At 45.7% G+C, this 22,672-nt stretch overlaps 1 protein-coding gene across 1 annotated transcript in view; it reads left to right on the top strand.

The window, feature by feature from the left end:
• The first annotated feature begins 15,290 nt into the window (after positions 1 to 15,290).
• LOC142312857 (uncharacterized) overlaps positions 15,291 to 22,672 on the top strand; it is a 531,686-nt gene continuing 524,304 nt past the window's right edge. Inside the window, exon 1 of the mRNA XM_075351842.1 lies at positions 15,291 to 15,364. The gene's annotated coding sequence lies outside the window, so the exon portion shown is untranslated. The remainder of the gene's footprint in view (positions 15,365 to 22,672) is intronic.

Raw genomic sequence — 22,672 nt, 5'->3', positions numbered from 1 at the left:
AGTGCACCCAGCCCACGTCACTACCGTTAAAAACATGGAGAATGCAAAAAACTCAAGATACATTATATACAAATAAAATGTCCAAAACATTTTCAGACTCATTTATAAAATTCTTTGTGTACACAGAAGTTTACAAAATACACAGATAAGGTCATGGGTTTACAAGAATACCGACAGGTCATTCCTGTCGTTTAAACCTAGATCTCCTTGAGCTCTGAACTTTATAATCAGACTTGCCTCCATCTGCAACAAATGTCTGTGCAAGTTGCCGCCCTGTGGAGGAAGACTAACCCTTTGTAGGCCAGCAAAACACAAAGGTTCAGGATTGCCCCCATGACAAGCCCTAATGTGCTCAACTAAGCGGGGTGAACCTTTGCCTGTCAAAATGGAATTAAAGTGCTCCTTGAAACGTACATAAAGGAACTTTATGGTTTTGCCGATATAAAATTGGCCACAAGGGCAAAAAATGATATATACTACGAATTTCGTTAGGCAGGTGATAAACTGTTTAACAGAATGTGAATACTGGCCAATCTGAAGTGGATCGCAGGTTAGCTGCAGATTGCAAAATGTACAATTCCCACAGCGATGATTGCCTGTTGGACAAAATTTATCTAGCAACGTATTAGGGCTGTTCAATCTGCCTTTAACCAACATATCCTTCAGATTATTACACCTCCGATAGGTGACCATAGGTTTTAAAACTGTCATGTCACTCAGGTCAGTGTCCCTTTCCAAAATGTGCCAGTTTTTAAAAAGCACTTTTTTATAGTATTTTCAAGGGGACCGAATTTAAAATTAAAAATAAATCTCTTCCCAGATTCTTTTTTGGGGATCGTAGAAGCAGGACAGGAGGATCTGGAAATAGTTTTATTATATGCGGCATCGATAACAGAAACCGGATAGCCTCTATTTTTTAATCTATTTTTTAAATCCGCGGCTTGTTCAGGCCTAAAACACACTTCCGCAAAAAAAACGTCCGTGTGACACGGTCCGTTTTTCGGGTCCGTGTTCCGTTTTTTTGGGGTGTTTGTCCGGTACGTATGGCATCCGTGTGATGGCGTATGCGGGCCGTGTGTAGGTGTAAAATGTCCGTGTTTGTGTGTAAAATGCCCGTGTATGTGTACGTGGAATGTCCGTGTGGAATGTCCGTTTGTGTGTTGACCGGAGCTGCAGAAGACACCGCCGCTCCTGTCACCTCCACGCAACTAATGAAGGCAATAGCGTGATCAGCTGAGCTGTCACTGAGGTTACTCGTGGCCAACGCTGAATACAGCTGATCGCGCTATTACCTTCATTAGCTGCGTGGAGGTGACAGGAGCGGCGGTGTCTTCTGCAGCTCCAGTCAACCTTCATGCAGCACAGCTGGATGCAACGCTGCCCAGTGATCGGCCCCCTGCTGCCCAGTGATCGGCCCCCTGCTGCCCAGTGATCGGCCCCCTGCTGCCCAGTGATCGGCCCCCTGCTGCCCAGTGATCAGCCCCCTGCTACCCATTGATCACCAGGGCGGGGTATTGATCACTGGCAGCAGCAGCAGTCACTCACACCAGCCGGGTGTCAGAAGCAGGACACCGGCGAAGAGTGATCACAGGAAGCGGAGGTCGTGGAAGGCAGTGGAGGTCAGTGTGGGTTGGGGGGGTAGAATCGGACGGCGGGGGGAGCGGAGGTCGGGGTGGGGGTGGGATCAGACAACAGGGGGGGGAACGGAAGTCAGGGGGGTGGACGGAAGACAGCAGAGGGGAGCGTGGAACAGCACAGAAGGAAGGGGGAAGACAGCACAGAAACAAAGGGAAAGACAGCAAAGAGGGGAGAAAAAATTACCGGATGGTGATCAGTGGCGGCAGATCGCGGTGGCAGCGGCAGCAGGTGACCCTCCTCTTCAGCGTCGCAGTCCACAGTCAGGATGAAGCTGAAGGGGGAGGGCACCCACCGGTCACATCGCTCCTCCAGATCTGATTGGAGGGATAGCGTCACATGGACGCTACCTCCAATCAGATGGGGGGGGACATTACACGGAGCTCTCCCTGCTCCAGCCATTGGCTGATGATATTGCATCATCAGCCATGGCTGGAGTGTAGTATTTCACCAAGTTTCATTGGTGAAATATTACAATCGTTCTCATTGAAAGTGAAAGTGACACTTTCAAAAGCCACTCAAAGTGATCGTGGCCACGGGGGGGGCAAAGCCACCCCCCCGGGCTCAACTACAAGTCCTTATGTACCTGCAGCGCTGGTGACATTTCAGTAAACCCGGTCACCAGCGCTGCAGGAACGGAAACCCGCCATGACGCATACGGTGCGTCAAAGTTCGAAAAGGCACAAGCTTTCATGACGCATATGGTGCGTCAAAGGTCGGGAAGGGGTTAAACTAGAAAATTACAGATAATGTATCTCCTCGAATCCCAACCCCCCTCCCGACCTCCCCCTACCCCACCTCTGCGTGTCCTCTCTCCAAACCTAGATCTTTATGGTATTGGGTTGTGCCCTCCAATGACCTCCAGCAGGTACCATGAGGTATTTTCAAATTGTGATCTAAGACTATATTTGGTGTCTATGGGGAGTGTCTGGATGTATGGACTCCATGTTTCAAAAAATGTCCTGGTCAATTTTTCCTTGTTTGTCAACGTCTCCAATCTCTCCATTTTAAACAAAAATTTGATTTTTGTTTCAACCAATGCCATAGTTGGGGGATTCGAGTTTATCCATTGGTGTAAAATGCGTTTCCTAGTGGCCGCTGCCCAAATAGAGAGTGCCGCCTTTGTTCCCCTAGGGATACTTTGCTGAGTCTCCCCTAGGATATTAAAGATGGCCCATTGAGGGGTTAACTGGAATTTAATCTTGTATGTGCTTTGAATTCTCAGATGCACTTGTTTCCACAGTTCCAAAATTTGCGTGCATTCCCAAAACTGATGGTATAGTGTAGCTTTTGCCAGACCATACTTCGTGCAAGCGTATATTGTAGATGCCATCCTGGACCTAACCAGAGGTGCTATGAAAGACCCGTAAAGCCATGTCTGTGTAACTAGCATATGGCACTAATTTTACTAGAGACAGGGTAGCTCCCAGTATATCTTCTATCTCATATTCCGGCAACTCTGTTTTCCATTTTGCCGGGCCTGCCTTCTCCTCCTCCCAGTTCCAGTGAGGACGTAGTAACGAGTATATCTGGCTAGTGGAGGTGGCCTGCGTCCTAGCGTTACGGATAAAAGTGTCCAATTTTCTACTTGGCCCTACTCCTGCTCCTTGAGTAATATTTTTTAGTGCCAAGCTACGAGCTTGAAGGAAAAAGAAAGGTTTGTGCGTGAATGCTGGAAAGCCGCTTGTCGCTTCCTCGAAAGTTAGTAAAGAAAAGCCGGAATCCAGCATATCCACCGCCATCTGACATTTTTACGTGGCCAGAATCTCGTACTCTACTGAGGGCCTACCCTCTAGAAAGTGTGGGTTCCCCCTAAATGTCTGGAATGGTGTTACATAGCAGCTAGCACCGCAAATCTTTCTTACCCTTCTCAATGTTTTTATTGTAGCCCAAAGTGTGGGATGCTCTGTGATGTCACCTGGAAGCTCATCTCCTCTCAAGTGTAACAAGGTCATCAAAGATAAGTGTGGGTATAACTGTCCTTCCAGTTGGACATTGGCAAAATGGGAGGAGCCTCGCACCCAATCCAAGACATATCTGAAATTTGCTGCTAGATTATATCTACCAATATCTGGAAAATTAATTCCTCTCTCCTTTTTGGGAAGGGTAAGTTTAGAGAGGCTTATCCTGGAACACCCCACACGTCAGATGAATTTCCTGAATCCCGTATTTAGCATCTTTATATCAGAGTTGGTTAGCAGCAATGGAAGAGATTGGAAGAGATACATCAATTTAGGAAAAGCTATCATTTTTATGAGATGACACCGGTCCGAGAAAGATAGTTTAAATCTGTCCCATGACTGCAGGAGCTGAAGCAAGGAGGCTATACAAGGCCTATAGTTTAATTTATACTTCAGTGACGGGTTGGCTGGTAGTTGGATGCCCAGGTACCTAATAAACTCCGAACACCATTGAAATGGAAATGAGGCATCATTAATTTCACCAGTTCTAAATATCGCCAATGCCTCCGATTTGTTGTAGTTAACTTTAAAGCCTGAGATTTCCCCAAATCTATTTAGTGTATTCATTATTGCCATGATTGCTTGAGCAGGGTTGGCTATAAATAGCAATACATCATCTGCAAAGGCCAGTATTTTGGTCATAGAATGTCCGACCTTCACTCCCTGGAACTCTGGCAAATTTTGTAATGTTCGTAGAAGTGGATCTAATGCCAAACACATATCAGGGGTCCTGATCAGGAGAGAGGAAGCCTACTCCCTCTCACAACCATGTAAATGCCGTAATCACTTTTGATTGCAGCATTCAGTGGGTTAAACAGCCAAAGAGATGTGGTACCTCCCCTACCTGTTACAGCTGTTATCATTCATGTCGAGCTCCCGGGAAAGATTGTGTGGGCACAGTTCCTATGCTCCCATAATTACCAAGATGTAACTGTAAGTCACGATTGGGAAGGGGTTCCTGATAGAGATGAACAATTACCGTAATATTCGTAATCGCTATACTCATAATGAGTACTTTGTAATACTCGTGTATTAATTTTAGAATAGCGAGTACAATGCAAGTCAATGGGAAATATGAGTATTTTTCTGCTGGACTCAACAAAGTGGTCTGGGGGCCTGAGGAAAAGGCTGAAATGGATAGGAAAGTGATGAAACTGAATGGGGAGAGCCTGGAGAATATGCCTGCATGCATTTCTGACTGACATATGGTTTCTGGGAATGAGGCTGTCACAGTATTACGCCACTTTTACAGATGCACAAGAAGACCTACCAAACCTAATCTAAATTGCATTTTACAGGCCAAAAAGGTTAAGAAACAGTTTTTCCTGAATAATCACTTGTATATAGGTTAATAGTTAAAAACTTCCTGTTCACATATAGTGTTTTGGCTTTTTTTTTACTTTTGCAATTGGAAGGGCCTTGACTTATACATTTTGTAGGTCCCCCTGTCATACATAATTTCTAGTTGGCTATTCCTCAGCACTTTACAAGGCCAGCTACAACGTTCCCGTTGTTATGTTGATCTTTGACCTGAGGGGCCTCAAGTGGTCATGTAACATATGTTTTGGAGGGACTGCTGTTACACAAAAAATTTAGGCGGCCTCTCCCTCATTGAAACTCAGTGCAATACATACTGTATTCCATAGCAGTTTACAATGTGCCCATTGTGGCGGTGGGCTTTACCCTCCTCTTCTTCTGCCTCCTGCATGTCATTCTGTGACCCTCAATTCAAGTTTTCAGAGGGCCTGCAGGTGTCAGGAAACCTGAGTTTGGTGAGCACCCAGAGGTGACCCATTAACATACATTTGGGAAAGACTACTCTTACTTATACATTTGGGCGGTCCCTCCCTCATTGAGACTCAGAGAGTGAAATACATATTCCATAGCAGTTTACAATGCGCCCATTGTAGCGTTGGGCTTTACCCTCCTACTTAAGTTTTCAGAGGGCCTGCAGGTGTCAGGAAACCTGAGCTCGGTGAGCACCCAAAGGTGGCCAAGTAACATACGCTTGGGAGGGACTGCTCTTACTTATATATTTGAGAGGTCCCTCCCTCATTGAGACTCAGATAGTGGAATACATATTCCATATCAGTTTACAATGCACCCATTGTAGCATTGGACTTTACCCTACTCCTCCTCCATGTCATTCTGCGGCCCTCAATTCAAGTTTTCAACAACCCAGGGATGTTTTTTTTGCCAGCTAAGATGACTGACAGAAGATTTCTATTGAATTTGTATCCACTATCTCAGTCACAATATGAGACAACCCGTGACAAGGGTCTCCAATTACAAATAATGTCCATGTAGAATATAGAAAGGAAGGACCGCACAATCCAAGCGCCAGGTGAAAACTTCTTTATTCCAAAAGGTGCAGCATAAAAAGCAGGGAGGGAGCTGGGTGCAGGCTCCTCAAAAGGACGACTGCCGTTTCACGTTAGTGTATGCTTCGACTGGTCCACAGGAAGTGACGGGAAGCGGCTCCTTAAAAGGAGTGCACCCAGCCCACGTCACTACCGTTAAAAACATGGAGAATGCAAAAAACTCAAGATACATTATATACAAATAAAATGTCCAAAACATTTTCAGACTCATTTATAAAATTCTTTGTGTACACAGAAGTTTACAAAATACACAGATAAGGTCATGGGTTTACAAGAATACCGACAGGTCATTCCTGTCGTTTAAACCTAGATCTCCTTGAGCTCTGAACTTTATAATCAGACTTGCCTCCATCTGCAACAAATGTCTGTGCAAGTTGCCGCCCTGTGGAGGAAGACTAACCCTTTGTAGGCCAGCAAAACACAAAGGTTCAGGATTGCCCCCATGACAAGCCCTAATGTGCTCAACTAAGCGGGGTGAACCTTTGCCTGTCAAAATGGAATTAAAGTGCTCCTTGAAACGTACATAAAGGAACCTTATGGTTTTGCCGACATAAAATCGGCCACAAGGGCAAAAAATGATGTATACTACAAACTTCGTTCGGCAGGTGATAAACTGTTTAACAGAATGTGAATACTGGCCAATCTGAAGTGGATCGCAGGTTAGATGCAGATTGCAAAATTTACAATTCCCACAGCGGTGATTGCCTGTTGGACAAAATTTATCTAGCAACGTATTAGGGCTGTTCAATCTGCCTTTAACCAACATATCTTTCAGATTATTACACCTCCGATAGGTGACCATAGGTTTTAAAACTGTCATGTCACTCAGGTCAGTGTCCCTTTCCAAAATGTGCCAGTTTTTAAAAAGCACTTTTTTATAGTATTTTCAAGGGGACCGAATTTAAAATTAAAATTAAATCTCTTCCCAGATTCTTTTTTGGGGATCGTAGAAGCGGTTCAGGAGGATCTGGAAATAGCTTTATTATATGCGGCATCGATAACAGAAACCGGATAGCCTCTATTTTTTAATCTATTTTTTAAATCCGCGGCTTGTTCAATAAAAGTGTTGTTGTCATTATTAACCCTGCGAAGCCTCAGAAACTGGCCATATGGTAGAGCTGTTTTTGTGTGCATAGGGTGAGCACTCTGGAAATGCAATAAAGAGTTTGAAGCGGTCGGTTTTCTGAAAACCTTTGTGAATATATTTCCATCACGGACCTCAACATCTACATCCAAAAAACTAAGGGATTTACCATCAAAAAGAGATGTGAAGGTCATATTCATCGTGTTGTTGTTATTTAAATGGGAAACAAACTCAGAGAAAATCTCCCCTGATCCGTCCCACACGAGAAATATGTCATCCACATATCTCAGGTAGTGTTTAATATACTTCAAAAATGGATTAGTGTTTGCAAAAATATACCGGCTCTCAAAAATACCATGAAAAATATTCGCCATGGCACAAGATGGGGGGGTACCCATTGCGGTGCCCCCGCACTGTAAATACCATCTGTCCAAAAAGGTGAATGCGTTTTTAGTTAAAATAAATTCCAACGCTTCACCTATGAATTCACAAAACCGATCGCTTCGCCCACTATTCACCACTATTACCTTGACTGTTTCAATGCCCAGTTTCTGAGGTATGCGGGTATATAAACTTTCTACATCTATTGATGTCAGCATAAAGCCCTCTTGCCAGGTAATGCCTTTCAATAAGGCGATAAACTCATTACTATCCTTTACATACGACGGAATATTGACCAAAAGTGGCCGCAGTAACCAGTCCACATAGTGGGATAGAGGCTCAGTAAGTGAGCCTATACCTGCCACTATGGGGCGGCCTGGGGGTTTTTCTTTATTTTTATATACCTTAGGTATGCAATACCAATAAGGTTTCGTGGGATATAAAGGAATGAGTTTATCTGCCTGGCTGCGAGAAAGAAAATCCAGATTCACATATTTGTCAAGCAGACGTATGAGTTGTTTTTTGAAACAATGAGTTGGGTCCACCGATAAGGGTATATAGGTGGATTTATCACTTAGTTGTCTAAGGGATTCTTGCACATAGTATTCACGCGTGAGGAAGACTACGTTACCGCCTTTGTCCGCCTCACGGAACACTGTGTCATCCCATTTTTGCATCGTTTGGACCTCAACCAATTCCCCCATGGTTAAATTAGCTGGAAGGCTAGGATACACCAAAGCCTCAATATCCTTGAAGACAGTATCTTGAAAAAGGTCAATTAAGTTGCCCTGTGCCGTAGGAGGGCAAAAATTTGATTTTATCCCCTTCTTGAAACTCTCATGTTCCAATACACCTGTAGATAAAGGCACCCTTGCTCCACATGGGGTCCGTTGATACTGAGCAAAAATTCAGAATAATGTTGCAGGGCTGCATGAAAAGCCCCCGTACAATCAAAGGTGTTAGTACCAGCAGCGCAAGGCAACTGACTTTCTGGGATTACACGTGTACTCTGGGGAATTGAATGAAAATGCTTATAAAGGTGTATTTTTCTGATTGCTTTATACAAATCTATCCTGAAATCAACGAAATTAAACTCCTCCGGGACACAAAATTTAAGACCTCTTGACAACACAGAAATCATATCATTAGACAACACATGGTTGGAAAGGTTGATGATGGTGCACGGAAAAAGTTCGGATGTTAAATCGAGATCTACCTCCTCCACGACACAAACTTCCTTTTGTAAGGTAAACCCAGTGGTGCAGGGCTATTTTCTAATTTTTTTATGCTCTCCAATTACAAATAGTAGTTAGGTTGAAGTAGGAGTACTGTCCTAGTTTGTCCATCCCTGCACAATGTGCCTGGTGTTTACAAAAATTAGCCATATGGCCTGAGTCATGATTAACGCAGGGAGTCACCATCACAAGGGCCTCTAATGATAAATAGTAGTTAGGCTGGAGTAGGTGTACTGTCCTGGTTTTCCCACCACTTCACAATGTGCCTAGTGTTTTCAAAAATTAGCCCTATGGGTTGAGTCATGGTTGACGCAGGAATGAAACGGCTTTATATGGGAAGGGGTAGATGTTAATGTGGCGCCCTGGCCTAGCCAGGTCATCACAGATAACACACAAACACCCCATCCCCATCAGACAGGGACACCAGCCAAACACAAAACCCTTGTTGCCTCCCTCCAGTGTCTGATATCCACACCAGGTGGGGCGGAGCTAAGCGGTTGGCTCCACCCACAGAGGAGTTCACAGGCCTGGAGGCGGGAAAAGTGACAGAACAGTTTAGGAGTTTGAAGTGAGAGGAGTAAACACTTGGGTGTCTGGGTTTGTAGCCCAGGCACTGACAGCAAGGTCGGCAGACGGTGGTGGCCGACTGCAGGAGTGGTGTATCGACGCGGAACCGTAGGACCGGGGACGGGCGACGGCCCGCCGGTACCGACCGGGGAGCGAAGTGAAGCCAGCACACACAGGCAGGGCCATCGGACCCCGACCAGGCTTGGAGCCGCCGACGAATAGTCAAATCCAAGTGCGACCAGAACCCCAGGGGTTTCCTAGCAGCCAAAGACCCGATTGAAGGCAACCGCCCCCACCGTGAGGGTAACAGCTACCGCCTAAGGCTAAAGACCCAAGGGCCAGCGCCTGCGGGCAAATGGGCTCCTCCGGTACCCATACACCGGGGAGCGGACTACCGTTGGGAATCCATAGTAGTCAGAAGAAGAACATCAAGGTGCAGGGAAAGACAGCCGCCATCACCTGTCCGGGGAGGGACACTGCAGCCGGCTGCAGGACCCGTCCATCCAGCCGTTTGGTTTACCGAGGACTTTGTACCTTTCTTGCTGAGTGAGTACACCCGTGCCATCCGGCACCGCGCCGCGCTGTCCCTGCAACCCTGCACCTCACCCACCTTGCCTCCCCGTCACCTCATTGGGCCCCGGGACCACCGACCCCTACCCACGGAGGGGGGAAACAACATCCCAGCTGCTCCCTACCATCGCTCCCAATATCCCCGTCATCAGCAGTGGTGGTGCCCATCTTCACCACGAACCGTGGGTGGCGTCACGGACTAAATCCCCCAAACCAACCACCCCTTTCACTCACGGGCGAGGAGCGCCGCTCGAGTCTCCGGATCCGGCCCACCGCTGGAGCCACCGAGCAGCCACCGCAGCAGCGCCGGACCCGAGCGTTAGCGAGAACGCAGCAGCGACGGCGTCCTCCCCGCCCGCGACATTAACAGCAGTGGTCAAAATCAACATATCGTGAAATTTAGTTTGGCTTGCTCTCATCTGGAGGGATTAGAAACTGAGGACAAATCTAGTCCTTATTGAATTTAATCAGAGTAAAGGGTGCTTTACATGCTGCAACATTGCTAGCGATCTCGTTAGCAATGTGACACGCCAGATCGCAGATACAATTTGCAGAGATTGCACATAGGTCATTTTTGTAGCGCCGGTCACATGTGCAATCTCGGCACATCTTATCTGCGATCTGGTGTGTCACATCGCTAACGAGATTGCTAGCGATATCGCAGTGTGTAAAGCACCCTTAAGTCTGTCTGCATTTTCTGTAGAGAGGCGTGTGCGCCTATCAGCGATGATTGCCCCAGCAGAACTGAAAACACGCTCTGACATCACACTAGCAATCAGGCAGGCCAGCACCTCCAAGGCGTATAAGGAGAGGTCAGGCCAAGTATTCAGCTTGGACACCCAATAATTAAAGGGAACTGAAGCATCAGAAAGGATGCAGGTATGGTCACTTAAGTACCCCTTGACTATATTGTGCAACTTCTCCCTTCTTGGCATTGTTACAGGCACAGATAGCCTTGCTGATGTGCTGGTTTATTGAAAATGGCCCTGTTTGCACACATTTTCCCCTAACCTCTGATGGACCTGGTGTTCATGTCTCTCCCCATTAAACCTTGGTGTTGAAAAGAGCCAGTAACTCTGCCGCCAGCGTTGTCTGAGGGTGATGCTTTCAGCAACTGATCTACAATGACCCTTTTGAAGGCTTCCATTGTGCAACCCTTTGGTGACTCTAAAAGGAGAGAAGGAAATTTCTCCTTGTACCGTGGATCCAGAAAAGTGACCAACCAGTATAGGTTGTTGGATAAAATGTGTATCCTGCTAGGGTTTTTCTACAGACACTTACACATGAACTGTGCCATGTGGGCCAATCTGCAAACAGGCTAAGATTCTGTGTCCCCACCAGGAGGAACAATATCCTTCCTCTCCTCACACTGACTAGCCTCCTCCTCCTCTCTCCAGCCCATCCATGCTAGACAGACGTGTGTCGCCCTGCGCTATTAGGGGGCGCAGTCCCAGGGATCAGGGGCAGTTACTCGGTCCCGTGCTTAACAGGTCACTGGTGGCGATGCCCGGTTCCGTGCCCTGGGGTGGCTCCACAATAAAAGGGGAAAAATTTAAGTGGAAAAGTTTGTGATGCCACCCACGATAGTGTGGCCAGGTGGAATGGCCACCGCTGCTGTGTTTTACTCCTGCTGGGGCCGGTGTTATGAGCAGCAGGTAGGTAAGCCCTCTGTGGGTAGGGCTGGCCCCAGTGGAGGATGGGAGTAGTAGTCAGTGTAAGTGTGTCCACAAAAGTCACTGGGACAACACAGGGAAGTCGTTTAAAAGTCTTTTTACACACTGGGAGTGTTGGTGAGCCCCTGCGGTTGGTATTCACCAAAGTGGGCCTCAGGATCCCTCTCTCCTCTGGTTCCGACACCAGTATTCTCCCCTGCAGACTCTTCCCGCTTTGTGTCCCAGTAATTTGGTCCCTGTGACCTGTGGTTCCTGGGGGACGCTTTTCTGCACTGGTCTTAGTACCAGCCTACATACCTGCAGCAGGGAACCTCTCTGGGGTTTGCTTCCTCACTTGTCTACCCAGACTCACTCTCTTGCAGCTACGTCTCAGGCTTTTCCGTGAGTCCTGTCTCACTTCCACCGGCAATCGTTCACTTTCCTCCTCACAGTCTACAGAGGTTGCGCAGGAGAGCTCCTCACTGCTCAACTTCCAACCTTCAACTCCCCAGTTTCTACTCTCCTCCCCCAAACTGACTCCTCCCCCTGGGCTTGGACAGGGGTGGGCAATTTGGTCTGGTACATACCGGTGCTGGTCCCTTGGAGTTCAGGAAGACATTACACCTTAAGTGAGTGCAATGCCGTGTGGCGCCTGAGGTCGCAGGGGCGCCACACATGAAGCTGGGGTTTACAGTGCCCTGTGCAGCATTGGGTGTCCCCTTGGTAGCACAGAAAAACAAGTCCTCTCCCTCCTCATCCTCTTCATTACCATAACTCATGATCAGTACCATGACACATTGGGAAATCTGGCTCCATAACCACATGCTGGGCACTCAAAGCTTCCTCTTTGAGATTATGCAGTAATTGTTTCAACAGACACAGCAGGGGGATGGTTAAGCTGATAACAGCCTGATCACTGCTGTTGAGCTTGGTGCAGTACTCAAAGTTCTCAAGAACCTCACAATTGTCAGCGATCCACACCCACTCATCAGTTATGAGTGCTGGCTGACTCTCAATCTGATGGGCATGTTGAAGCTGGTATTCAGCTACTGCCCTCCACTGCTCATTAATCCTCGCTAACATATGATATGTAGTGTTCCACCACGTGGGCAGGTTGCACATGAGTCAGTGACTTGGCAAATTGAAGTGATTTTCCAGCACTGTAAGACCAGCAAAAGAGGTAGAGGAATGACAGAAATGGGCGCTAATATAGTGCACCTTCTCAAGTAGGTACGGCAAGTCAGGGTATGTTTTCAGAAATTTCTAAACTAGATTCAGCACATGAGCCATGCATGGCATGTGTATCAGGTTCCCGACCTTTAAATCCACCACCAGGTTGCGCCCATTATCGCAAACCATCAGACTAGATTGAAGGTGCAGTGTGGAGAGCCACTGATCAGTCTGCTCTTTTATACCTTGCCACAGCTCTGCTACAATGTGTGGTTTGTTACCTAAACAGATCAGCTTCATCAGAGCGCATTGCCGCTTTGCCGATGCACTGCTTCACAGCTCTCAGCTTGGCAGTGATGGGGAGGGTACTTCAGCAGAGGATGAGAAGCCGTAGGAGGAGGGAAGACAGGAAGTGGCATATGATGAGGCGGAAACACTGGTAGAAGTTGGGCCCGTTATTCTTGGCGTGGGTAAGATGTGTGATGTTCCAGTTTGCGACTTTGTCCCAGCCTCTACCAGGGTCCCCCAGTATGGTTTGTCATATCTCTGCAAGGAGAATATTCTTCCCCGTGGTCCCCACTATAGCATCTCATAAGCCAGATCAGATACCCATACTTTGCACTGACGAGGGGCAATCACCCTGAAACACCGTGTCTGCAAATTGGGGTTGTGATCTGGCATAAATCCTAAGTCATATGAAAAGGCATATTAAAGGGCCACTTTTGACTTTTAGGATTGCTACTTCCAATAGATGGTGCTAGAATTTGTCTCCTTCCTCCCTGGAGAGACAGTTTGAATAAATATGACCAGTGATGTCATCTGCGCTGATCTCATGCATCACCGTATAGTGACACTACTCTGATCCTGGCTTATTACTATATAGAAGCCACCAGCAGTCCAGACGCTGCGTTCATCACACAGGGGAGAAAAGAGAGCACACAAAGATAGCGCAGGTGGGAGAGAGCATGGGGGAGAAGAGAGGACAGAGAAAGAAAAGAGAACACAGGAAGAAGAGAGAGCACAGAGAGAAGAGAACACACGGGGAGAAGAGAGAGCACGGAGTGGTGAAAGAGACATCACTGGGGAGAAGAGAGAGCATGGAGAAGAAGAGAGCACACGGAAGAAGAGAGTGAATGGGGAAATAGAGAGCATGGGGAGAAGAAAGTACAGGGGGAGAAGAGAGAGCACTGGGAGACGTGAGAGCATGGGGGCAAGGAAAGAGAGCATAGGGAAGAAGAGAGCATGGGGAGAATAAAGAGCACTGGGAGAAGAGAGAGCACAAAGGGTGGGGAAAGATAGAACATGTGGGGAGAAGAGAGAGCACTGGGAGAAGAAAGCATGGGGGTGAGGAAAGAGAGCACAGGGAGAAGAGAGAGCACTTGGGAGAATAAAGAGCACTGGGAGAAGAGAGCACAAGGGGTGGGGAAAGAGAGAACGTGGGGAGAAGAAAGCATGGGGGTGAGGAAAGAGAGCATGGGAAGATGAAAGAACACGGGGAAGAAGGGAGAGCACGGAGATAAGTGAGAGAATGGAGGGGAAGATAGAGAGCGCATGGGGTTAAGAGAGAGACCATGGGGAAGAAGAGAGCATGAGAAGAGGAGAACACGGAGGTGAAAGAGCAGAGAGGAGAAGAAAGCACAGAGGAGAAGAGAGAGCACGGGGAGGACAGTGCACAGAGGAAAAGAGAGAGCACGGAGGAGAAGAGAGCACGGAGGAGAAGAAAGCAAGGAGGAGAAGAAAGCACGGAGGAGAAGAAAGCACGGAGGAGAAGAAAGCACGGAGGAGAAGAAAGCACAGAGAAGAAAGCACAGAGGAGAAGAGAGAGCTTGGGGGAGAAGAGAGCATAGGAAGAAGAGAGAGCACTGGGAAGAAGAGAGCACAGAGGAGAAGAGAAAGCAAGGGGAGAAGAGAGCACGGGGAGAAGAGAGCATGGGGAAGAAGAGAGAGCACTGGAAAAATAGAGAGCACAGAGGAGAAGAGCGAGCACAGAGGAGAAGAGAGCACAGGGAAGAAAAGAGCATGAAGAAAAGAGAAAGCATGGGAAAGAAGAGAGAGCACTGGAAAAAGAGAGCACGGGGTATAAAAAAGCGCACAGGGGGATACAGCTCAAAGGAGGATAGAGCACACAACAGCGAGAGAGTGCAAGATTATATTTACGTCGGGGATTATATTTACAGAGACTGTATTATATATATATATATATATATATATATATATATATATATATATATATATATATATACAGCCCGCAACCTCTATATTAACATCATGAATTGTGGTATGTGCTAAAGGGGCCCACTGAAACTTTTTCACCCGGGGCTCACGAACACCTGGAGCCAGAGCTGCCTCCATCTGTAGAGCCGCATACTAGAGGAGCATCTGAATACATCAGAATATAATCAAAAAGTTCATTTATTTCAGTAATTCAATACAAAAAGGAAACACATATATTATATAGAGTCATTACACACAGAGTGATCTATCTCAAGTGTTTATTTCTGTTAATGTTGATGATTATGGCTTACAGCCAATGAAAACCCAAAAGTCCCAAAGCCGCACACTAGATATGTGGCTGTTTTGTGCTTACAGGACCTGTGATGATGTCATAGTCATGTGATTAGTCACATGGGGGGAGGAGCCATGCTAGAGTTTACAGGAAGTGAAGTGATTTCCCCTGTAGGAAGCGGCCGCATGTAAGAGAAGAAGCTGCAGAGAGGGAGAGAGTCGGGTAATGATGGCGCCGAGAACAGACTGTGTGTGATAAAGGGGAGCGGGGAAATCCTGGTGGCAGAGGGAGCGGAGCTTTCACCACTAGGATTTAGTCACAGCCATATATCCAGTGTGCGGCTCTGCAGGAGGAGGGGTGTGGAGATTCCCCATTACATTAACCCCCTCAGTGCTGCTCACACTCCAGGAGACAGAACGTGTTCCCGTCTGTGCGGCTCTATCAGGATCTGTCTGTATGGGATTAGATTGGGTCACTTCCCTCCTGACGCCGCTCGCTGCTCTGTTAGGCTAAGTTCACACAACCATTCCATTTTTGCAGTCCGCATAAAACGGTCCTGTTTTTCCACAGATGCATCTGTCCTGTTCCGATCCATATATGACCCGTGTGACTTCCATCTTTTTTGCGGACTGCAAAAAAACAATGGAGAGTTACATACCCTGGACTGTATCTGGCCAGATGCTGGTCCCTATGGGGAACAGAATATGGCGCAAAGGGGTGGGAGAAGCGCTACATGCTAACCAATCGGCTGTTACACTGCTCCAGCAGTGTGCTCTTTGTTCTTCCCAAGCCGGCCGCTCACTAGGCTCATACATATTCACTCCTCCCCCATCTGTGATTGGTTACAGTCAGATGCTTCCCCACGCTGAGTGACAGCTGTCTGACTGCAATCAATCACAGCCGCTGGTGGGCAAGTCTATATCGTACAGTACAATAAATCATTGAAGAAAAAAAAAAACGGCATGCTGTCCACCCCAATTTTAATACCAGCCAAGATAAAACCTCACAGCTGCTGGCTGGTATTCTCAGATTGGGGAGACCCACATTATTGGGAGCCCCCCCCCAGCTTAAAAAATATCAGCCAGCAGCAGGACGGAATTACCGCATCCATTAGATCCGACAGTCCCAGGACTTAACCCGGCTCATCCCGAATACCCTGGTGCGGTGGCAAATGGGGTAATATACAGTATGTGGTTGACACCAGCTGTGTAATGTCACCTGGCATCAAGCCCAGAGGTTACTGATGTCACGGCGTCTATCAGATACCCGACATCATTAATACAGTAATAAATAAAAAAAACAAAACAAACAAAATTTTTTTTGAAAAAACACTCCCCAACACATTCCCTCTTTCACCAATTTATTGACTAGAAAAAATAAATCCGGGTCCGGCGTAACCCAATAAGGGGGTCCCACGATGATCCATACTCACTGTCCCAGTCAATGAAGAACAGAATGTTCCCCATTGGCTGGGAGAGCAGTGCAGTGACTTTAGCTAACATGAATAGGTTGGCCCAGGTCACTGCAGGGCATGACGAGCGCCGGTGTCAGGAGGTTAGCTAGGCACATTACCTGCGGTGATTGACGCCGCTCCACTCCTGACGTCAGCGCTCGTCATTGACTTCCATTGTCCATCGCATTCACAAGCGAAGTATCGCAGGAGTCCGTGACATCACCGCTAGTCACAGTTCCGGGCCACTCGCGAGACTTGATGTGAATATGCGACGGAAATTGAACTCAGTGACGTCAGGAGTGCAGGACTTCATCACAGCAGGTAATGAACTTTGCTAATGTCGACACTCGTCATTCTCGCAGCTGCTGACACTGCTGTGCACGCAGATGCTGACACGCTGCAGTGAGAGCAGCTGCAGGGCTGGCTCGGGACACAGACTGCAGGGGCACTTGACGGAAGTCACACGGAAGTGCTTTCATGTGGCTTCCGGGGATTTTGCTGACCCATTGACTTGTATTGAGTCACGGTCAGTTATTATGGGACAGAATAGGACATGTTCCATAATAACGGAACGGACATACGGCATCCAATATGTTTTTTTTGTAGGAACTGATGCACACGGAAGTGCCATCTGATCCTACATAAAAGACATTGACAAGATGGTCCTGTCAGTAGGTCCGCAAAAAAAACAAGAACTGAGCAGGACAGACGGAACGGTCGTCTGAATGAGCCCTTACTGTACAGTCTCCATTACGGCCGTCGCTCACTGCATGTTGTCACTATCGGGATATAATAACCCCTTCACCTCCGAAACTGGTGTCACCTTCATGATGAGGCCATTTTGTTTCATTCTGACCAATGTCAATTTATGAGGTTATAACTCTCGAACGCTTCAATGGATCCCGGTTATTCTCAGATTGTTTTTTCTGTGACATATTGTACTTCACGATAGTGTTTATTCTTATGATGATATATTTGTGTTTATTTGTGAAACTATCAGAAATTTGGTGAAAACTTTGCAATTTTCAAACTTTGATTTTTAAGCCCAGAGAGTTATGTCACACAAAATAGTTAATAACTAACATTTCCCACATCTCTACTTTACATCAGCGCAATTTTTAAAACATCATTTTGTTTTGTTACGAAGTTAAAAAGGTTCAAAGTTCATCAGCAATTTCTCATTTTTCCAACAAAATTTACAAAATCATTTTTTTAGGGACCACATCACGTTTGAAGTGACTTTAAGGGGCCTAGGTGACAAAAAAATACAGTGAAACCTTGGTTTGAGAGCGTTTTGCAAGACAAGCAATGGTTTTTAAAAATTAGTAACTTGGTTTAAGAGTAATTCTTTGCAATAAGAGCAAATACTCCTCGTTCACACTTCCGGTACCGTCCTTTCACCGCGTTCTGACACGCTCTGGAGGTAACTTTCTGTACATATTTACTGTATACAATATACCATTGTACAGTACAGTATATATTATATAGCATGTCTATCAAGTTGTATTTGTAGATACAGTATTGGACTTTCTTTCTGCTAACCAGTACAGCACTTTGCTTGTACTGTAATCTAATTGCCTGGGCAGAATTCCTACCTCATATTTGGCATAGTTCTGCCCTTATTTTGGGGAGAATAGATTTGGGGTGTGCTCTTTTTTGTGTATTGTACTAGAATAAAGGTTGTCATATTTATACATAATTTTTCTCTCTATAGTGCGCCTCCCGCACACCAACAATTCTATTGTAAGCTAACGTGCAGTTTAATTTGTTTTATATTATTTTACTGTACAGTATTTTGTATTTGTGTACTGTAATAATTTTATATGAATACAGTACATTATTTTGTATTACTGTAATAAGTTTGTATAAATACAGTAAATGTTTTTGGGTTGTGGAACGAATTGTCTGCGTTTCAATTATTTTCTATGGGAAAATTTGCTTTGATATAAGAGTAACTTGGTTTAAGAGCACACTCCCGGAACAAATTATGCTCGTAATCCAAGGTTCCACTGTACATAAAAGGGGCACCATTCTAAAAACTGCACCCCTTATACTGTTCATAACCACATCCAAGATCTCAGGTGCTTCACAGGAACTAAAGCAATGTGAAAGGAAAAAATGAAAATTTTACATTTTCCCTCAAATATGTTAATTTAACCCCAAATGTAGCATTTTCACAAGAAGGTAAAAAGAGAAAATGCACCATACAATTTGTGCAATTTCTCCTGAGTATGACGTCATGACGAAAATATACTGTTTGAGCGCATGGTAGGGCTCGGAAGGGTAAAAGGGCCCATTTGAATTTTGGGACGCAAAATTGCCTGGAATCATTAGCAAAAGCCTTGGCATGTTTGGAAAGCCCCTGAGGTGCCGAAACAGTGAAGCTCCCCCACAAGTGACCCCATTTTGGAAACTGGACCCCTTAAGGAATTTATCTAGCTGTCTGGTGAGCACCTGAAAGCCCCAGGTGCTTCACAGAATTTTATATCGTTGAACTGTGAAAATGAAATAATACATTTTTACCACAAAAATGTTGCTTTAACCCCAAATCTTTTATTTTCACAAGGGCAAGAGGAGAAAATGCACCATACAATTTGTTGGGTAATTTCCAATACCCCATGTGTGGTGGAAATATACTGTTTGAGCGCACAGCAGTGCTGGAAAGATCACTATTTGATGTTTTGAACACAAAATTGTCTGAAATCATTAGCAGACGCCATGTCGCATTTGGAGATCCCCTGATGTGCCTAAACGTAGGAGCTCCCCCACAAGTGACCCTATTTTGGAAACTAGACCTTCCAAAAATGTATCTAGATGTTTGAGCACCTAGATCTCTCAGGTGCTTTACAGAAAAATGTGCTGTAAAAATGAAAAAATACATTTTTATCACAAAAATGTTGCTTTAACTAACACAAAATATTTAATTTTCTCAAGGGTAACAGGAGATAATGGACCATACAATTTGTTGTGCAATTTCTCCTGAGTATAGCGATACCCAATATGTGGTCAAAAACTACTTTAGAGATTGAGTGAAGAAGGGAAGGACGCATTAATTGTAATGGTTTGCCGGTGCCATGTCACATTGGCAAAGGCCCTGAGGTGCCTAAACAGTGGAGCTCCCCACAAGTGACCCCATTTTGGAAACTAGATCCTTCAGTTAATTTTTTCTAGATGTTTGGTGAACACATTGAACCCCAAGGTGCTTCATATACCGTAATTTTATGATGTTGAGCCATGAATATGCAAAAATACATTTTTAACCACAAAAATGTTACTTTAACCCCAAATTTTTCAAATTCACAAAGCTAACAGAAGATAATGCACCATACAGTTTGTAGTACAAAGTGAAAAAGGGAAGGAGCACCATATTTGAGTTCAGATTTAGTTGGAATGGTTTGCGGGTGCCAAATCACATTGGCAGAGCCTTTGAGGTGCCATAACAGTAAAAAACAAAAACCCACAAGTGACCCCATTTTACAAATTTCACCTATTAATGAATTCATCCAGTGGTGCAATAAGCATATTGACATCTCAGGTGTGTCACAAAATGTTATAAATTTGGTCTATCAATAAAAAAATAATTACCTTATTTTTTGGTTTATATGATGCACCGGATTATAAGACGCACCCCAAATTCAGAGCAAAAAAAGGTGAAAAAAATGGGGTCCATCTTATAATCCGGTGGTGTCTTACCGGAGAGGGCAGCAGCGGTGGTGGAGCGGAGTCACAGGAGGCAGGGGTGGTGGGTGTCCCAGAAACTGTCAGCTGTGCTGGGGCTCGGGCTGCGGCGGCTGGGGCAGCTGTGCTGGGGCTCGGGTTGCAACTGCGTGCAGTGAGGGCTTCAAAAAATGGCGCCCAGAGTCAGTGCAAATTGAGCTCTCGGCTCAATTCCAAGCTGAGATCTCATCTGCGCAGAGCCACCTCCGGGTGCCATTTTCCTTAAGTCCACTGCCGGGCCGGAGGTGGCACGTGCACAGATGAGAGTTTGAGCTGAGAGCTCCATCCGTGAATGCGCCGACTCCGGGCAGCATTATTTGAAGTTCTCACAGCCCGCCCCGCAGCGCCAGTCCAGCCACTGGAGACCCCGCACTGCCTCCCCAGCACCAGCCTCCAGAGACCTGCACAGCCACCGGAGACCCTTCACAGCTGCACCAGCCGCTGCAGACCCCGCACAGCCCCCCCAGCACCAGTCTCCACAGCATACCCACGGTTTCTTGCGACCCCTCTCTACCACACTGTTACCCAAATTTTGGGAGGAAAAGTGTTATTTCCAAAAAATTCTTATTTCCAAAAAAAGGTCTTATTTCCAAAACATTTTTAGCAGTAAAATGTTTTAACCCCAGATGTCATGCCCAGAACATTGGGGTACCCTTTCATTGTGCCCACCTCGTGCTTCTGTAAACCTGCACCCCGTACATTTAATCGAGCTTTCCTTACTGCCATAATGCCAAACATGGGGATGCTAACCCTGGTTTAGGCGAGCCATAGCGTTTTTCCAGAGCCTTCGTAATACCAGTAACATGGAATGGAAGCCTCCTATATTTCCATTAACAGACAACGGACCTGAGTGGGGACTTGTTTTTGTGGGTTGAGTTAAATGCTATTTGGTGGCGATTTGGGTACAGAACATTTTGGATCAGTCCACATTTATCCTGTGCTCTATGCTGAGCATTTACAAATCCATCTCAATAAATTAGAATATCCTCAAAAAGTTAATTTATTTTAGTAATTCAATACACAAAGGGAAATATATATTTTATATAGAGTCATTACAAACATAGCAATCTATCTCAAGTGTTTATTTTTGATAATGTTGATGATTATAGCTTACAGCCAATGAAAACCCAAAAGTCATTATCTCAGAAAATTAGAATATTTTATAAGACCAACTGACAAAAATATTTTAAACTCAGAAATGTTGGCACCTACTGAAAAGTATGTACAGTAAATGCACTCAATACTGGGTCTGAGCTCCTTTTTCATGAATTACTGCATCAATGCTGGGTAAAACAGACACAGAAAAAGACTTGGGTGTATGGGTGGATGGTAAACTTCACTTTAGTGGACAGTGTCAGGCAACTGCTGCCAGGGCTAATAAAATAATGGGATGCATTAAAAGAGGTATAAGTGTTCATGAAAAAAATATAGTTCTACCTCTGTACAAGTCACTAGTGCGACCGCACTTAGAATACTGTGTACAATTCTGGTCACCGATATATAAGAAGGACATAGCTGAACTGGAGAGGGTGCAGAGAAGAGCGACCAAGATTATTAGAGGAATGTGTGGGCTGCAATACCAAGACAGGGTATTAAATTTGGGGTTATTTAGTTTGGAAAAACGAAGGCTTAGGGGGGGATCTAATCACAATGTATAAATATATGAGGGGACAGTACAGAGACCTTTCCAAAGATCTTTTTACACCTAGGCCTGCGACTGGAACACGGGGGCATCCGCTACGTCTTGAGGAAAGAAGGTTTAATCATAATCACAGACGAGGATTCTTTACTGTACGAGCAGTGAGACTATGGAACTCTCTGCCGCATGATGTTGTAATGAGTGATTCACTACTAACATTTAAGCAGAGCCTGGATGCCTTTCTTGAAAAATTTAATATTACCAGTTATGTATATTAGATTTTATGACAGGGTATTGATCCAGGGAACTAGTCTGATTGCCGGATGTGGAGTCAGGAAGGAAATTTTTTCCCCATTGGAACTTGTTTGCCACATTGGGTTTTTTTTGCCTTCCTCTGGATCAACATGTTAGGCTATGGGTTGAACTAGATGGACTTAGAGTCTCCCTTCAATCTTAAAAACTATGATACTATGAATGCGGTGTGGCATGGAGGCAATCAGCCTGTGGCACTGCTGAGGTGTTATGGAAGCCCAGGTTGCTTTGATAGCAGCCTTCAGCTCGTCTCCATTGTTGCGTCTGGTGTCTCTCAGCTTCCTCCTGACAATACCCCATAGATTCTCTATGGGGTTTAGGTCTGGTGAGTTTGCTGGCCAATCAAGCACAGTGATACTGTGGTTATTAAACCAGGTATTGGTACTTTTGGCAGTGTAGACAGGTGCCA

The sequence above is a fragment of the Anomaloglossus baeobatrachus genome, chromosome 5 (assembly GCF_048569485.1).
Source record: "Anomaloglossus baeobatrachus isolate aAnoBae1 chromosome 5, aAnoBae1.hap1, whole genome shotgun sequence".
NCBI lineage: Eukaryota > Metazoa > Chordata > Amphibia > Anura > Aromobatidae > Anomaloglossus > Anomaloglossus baeobatrachus.
Note: the sequence above shows the minus strand (reverse complement) of the source record. Positions and strands in the feature narration are given on the sequence as shown.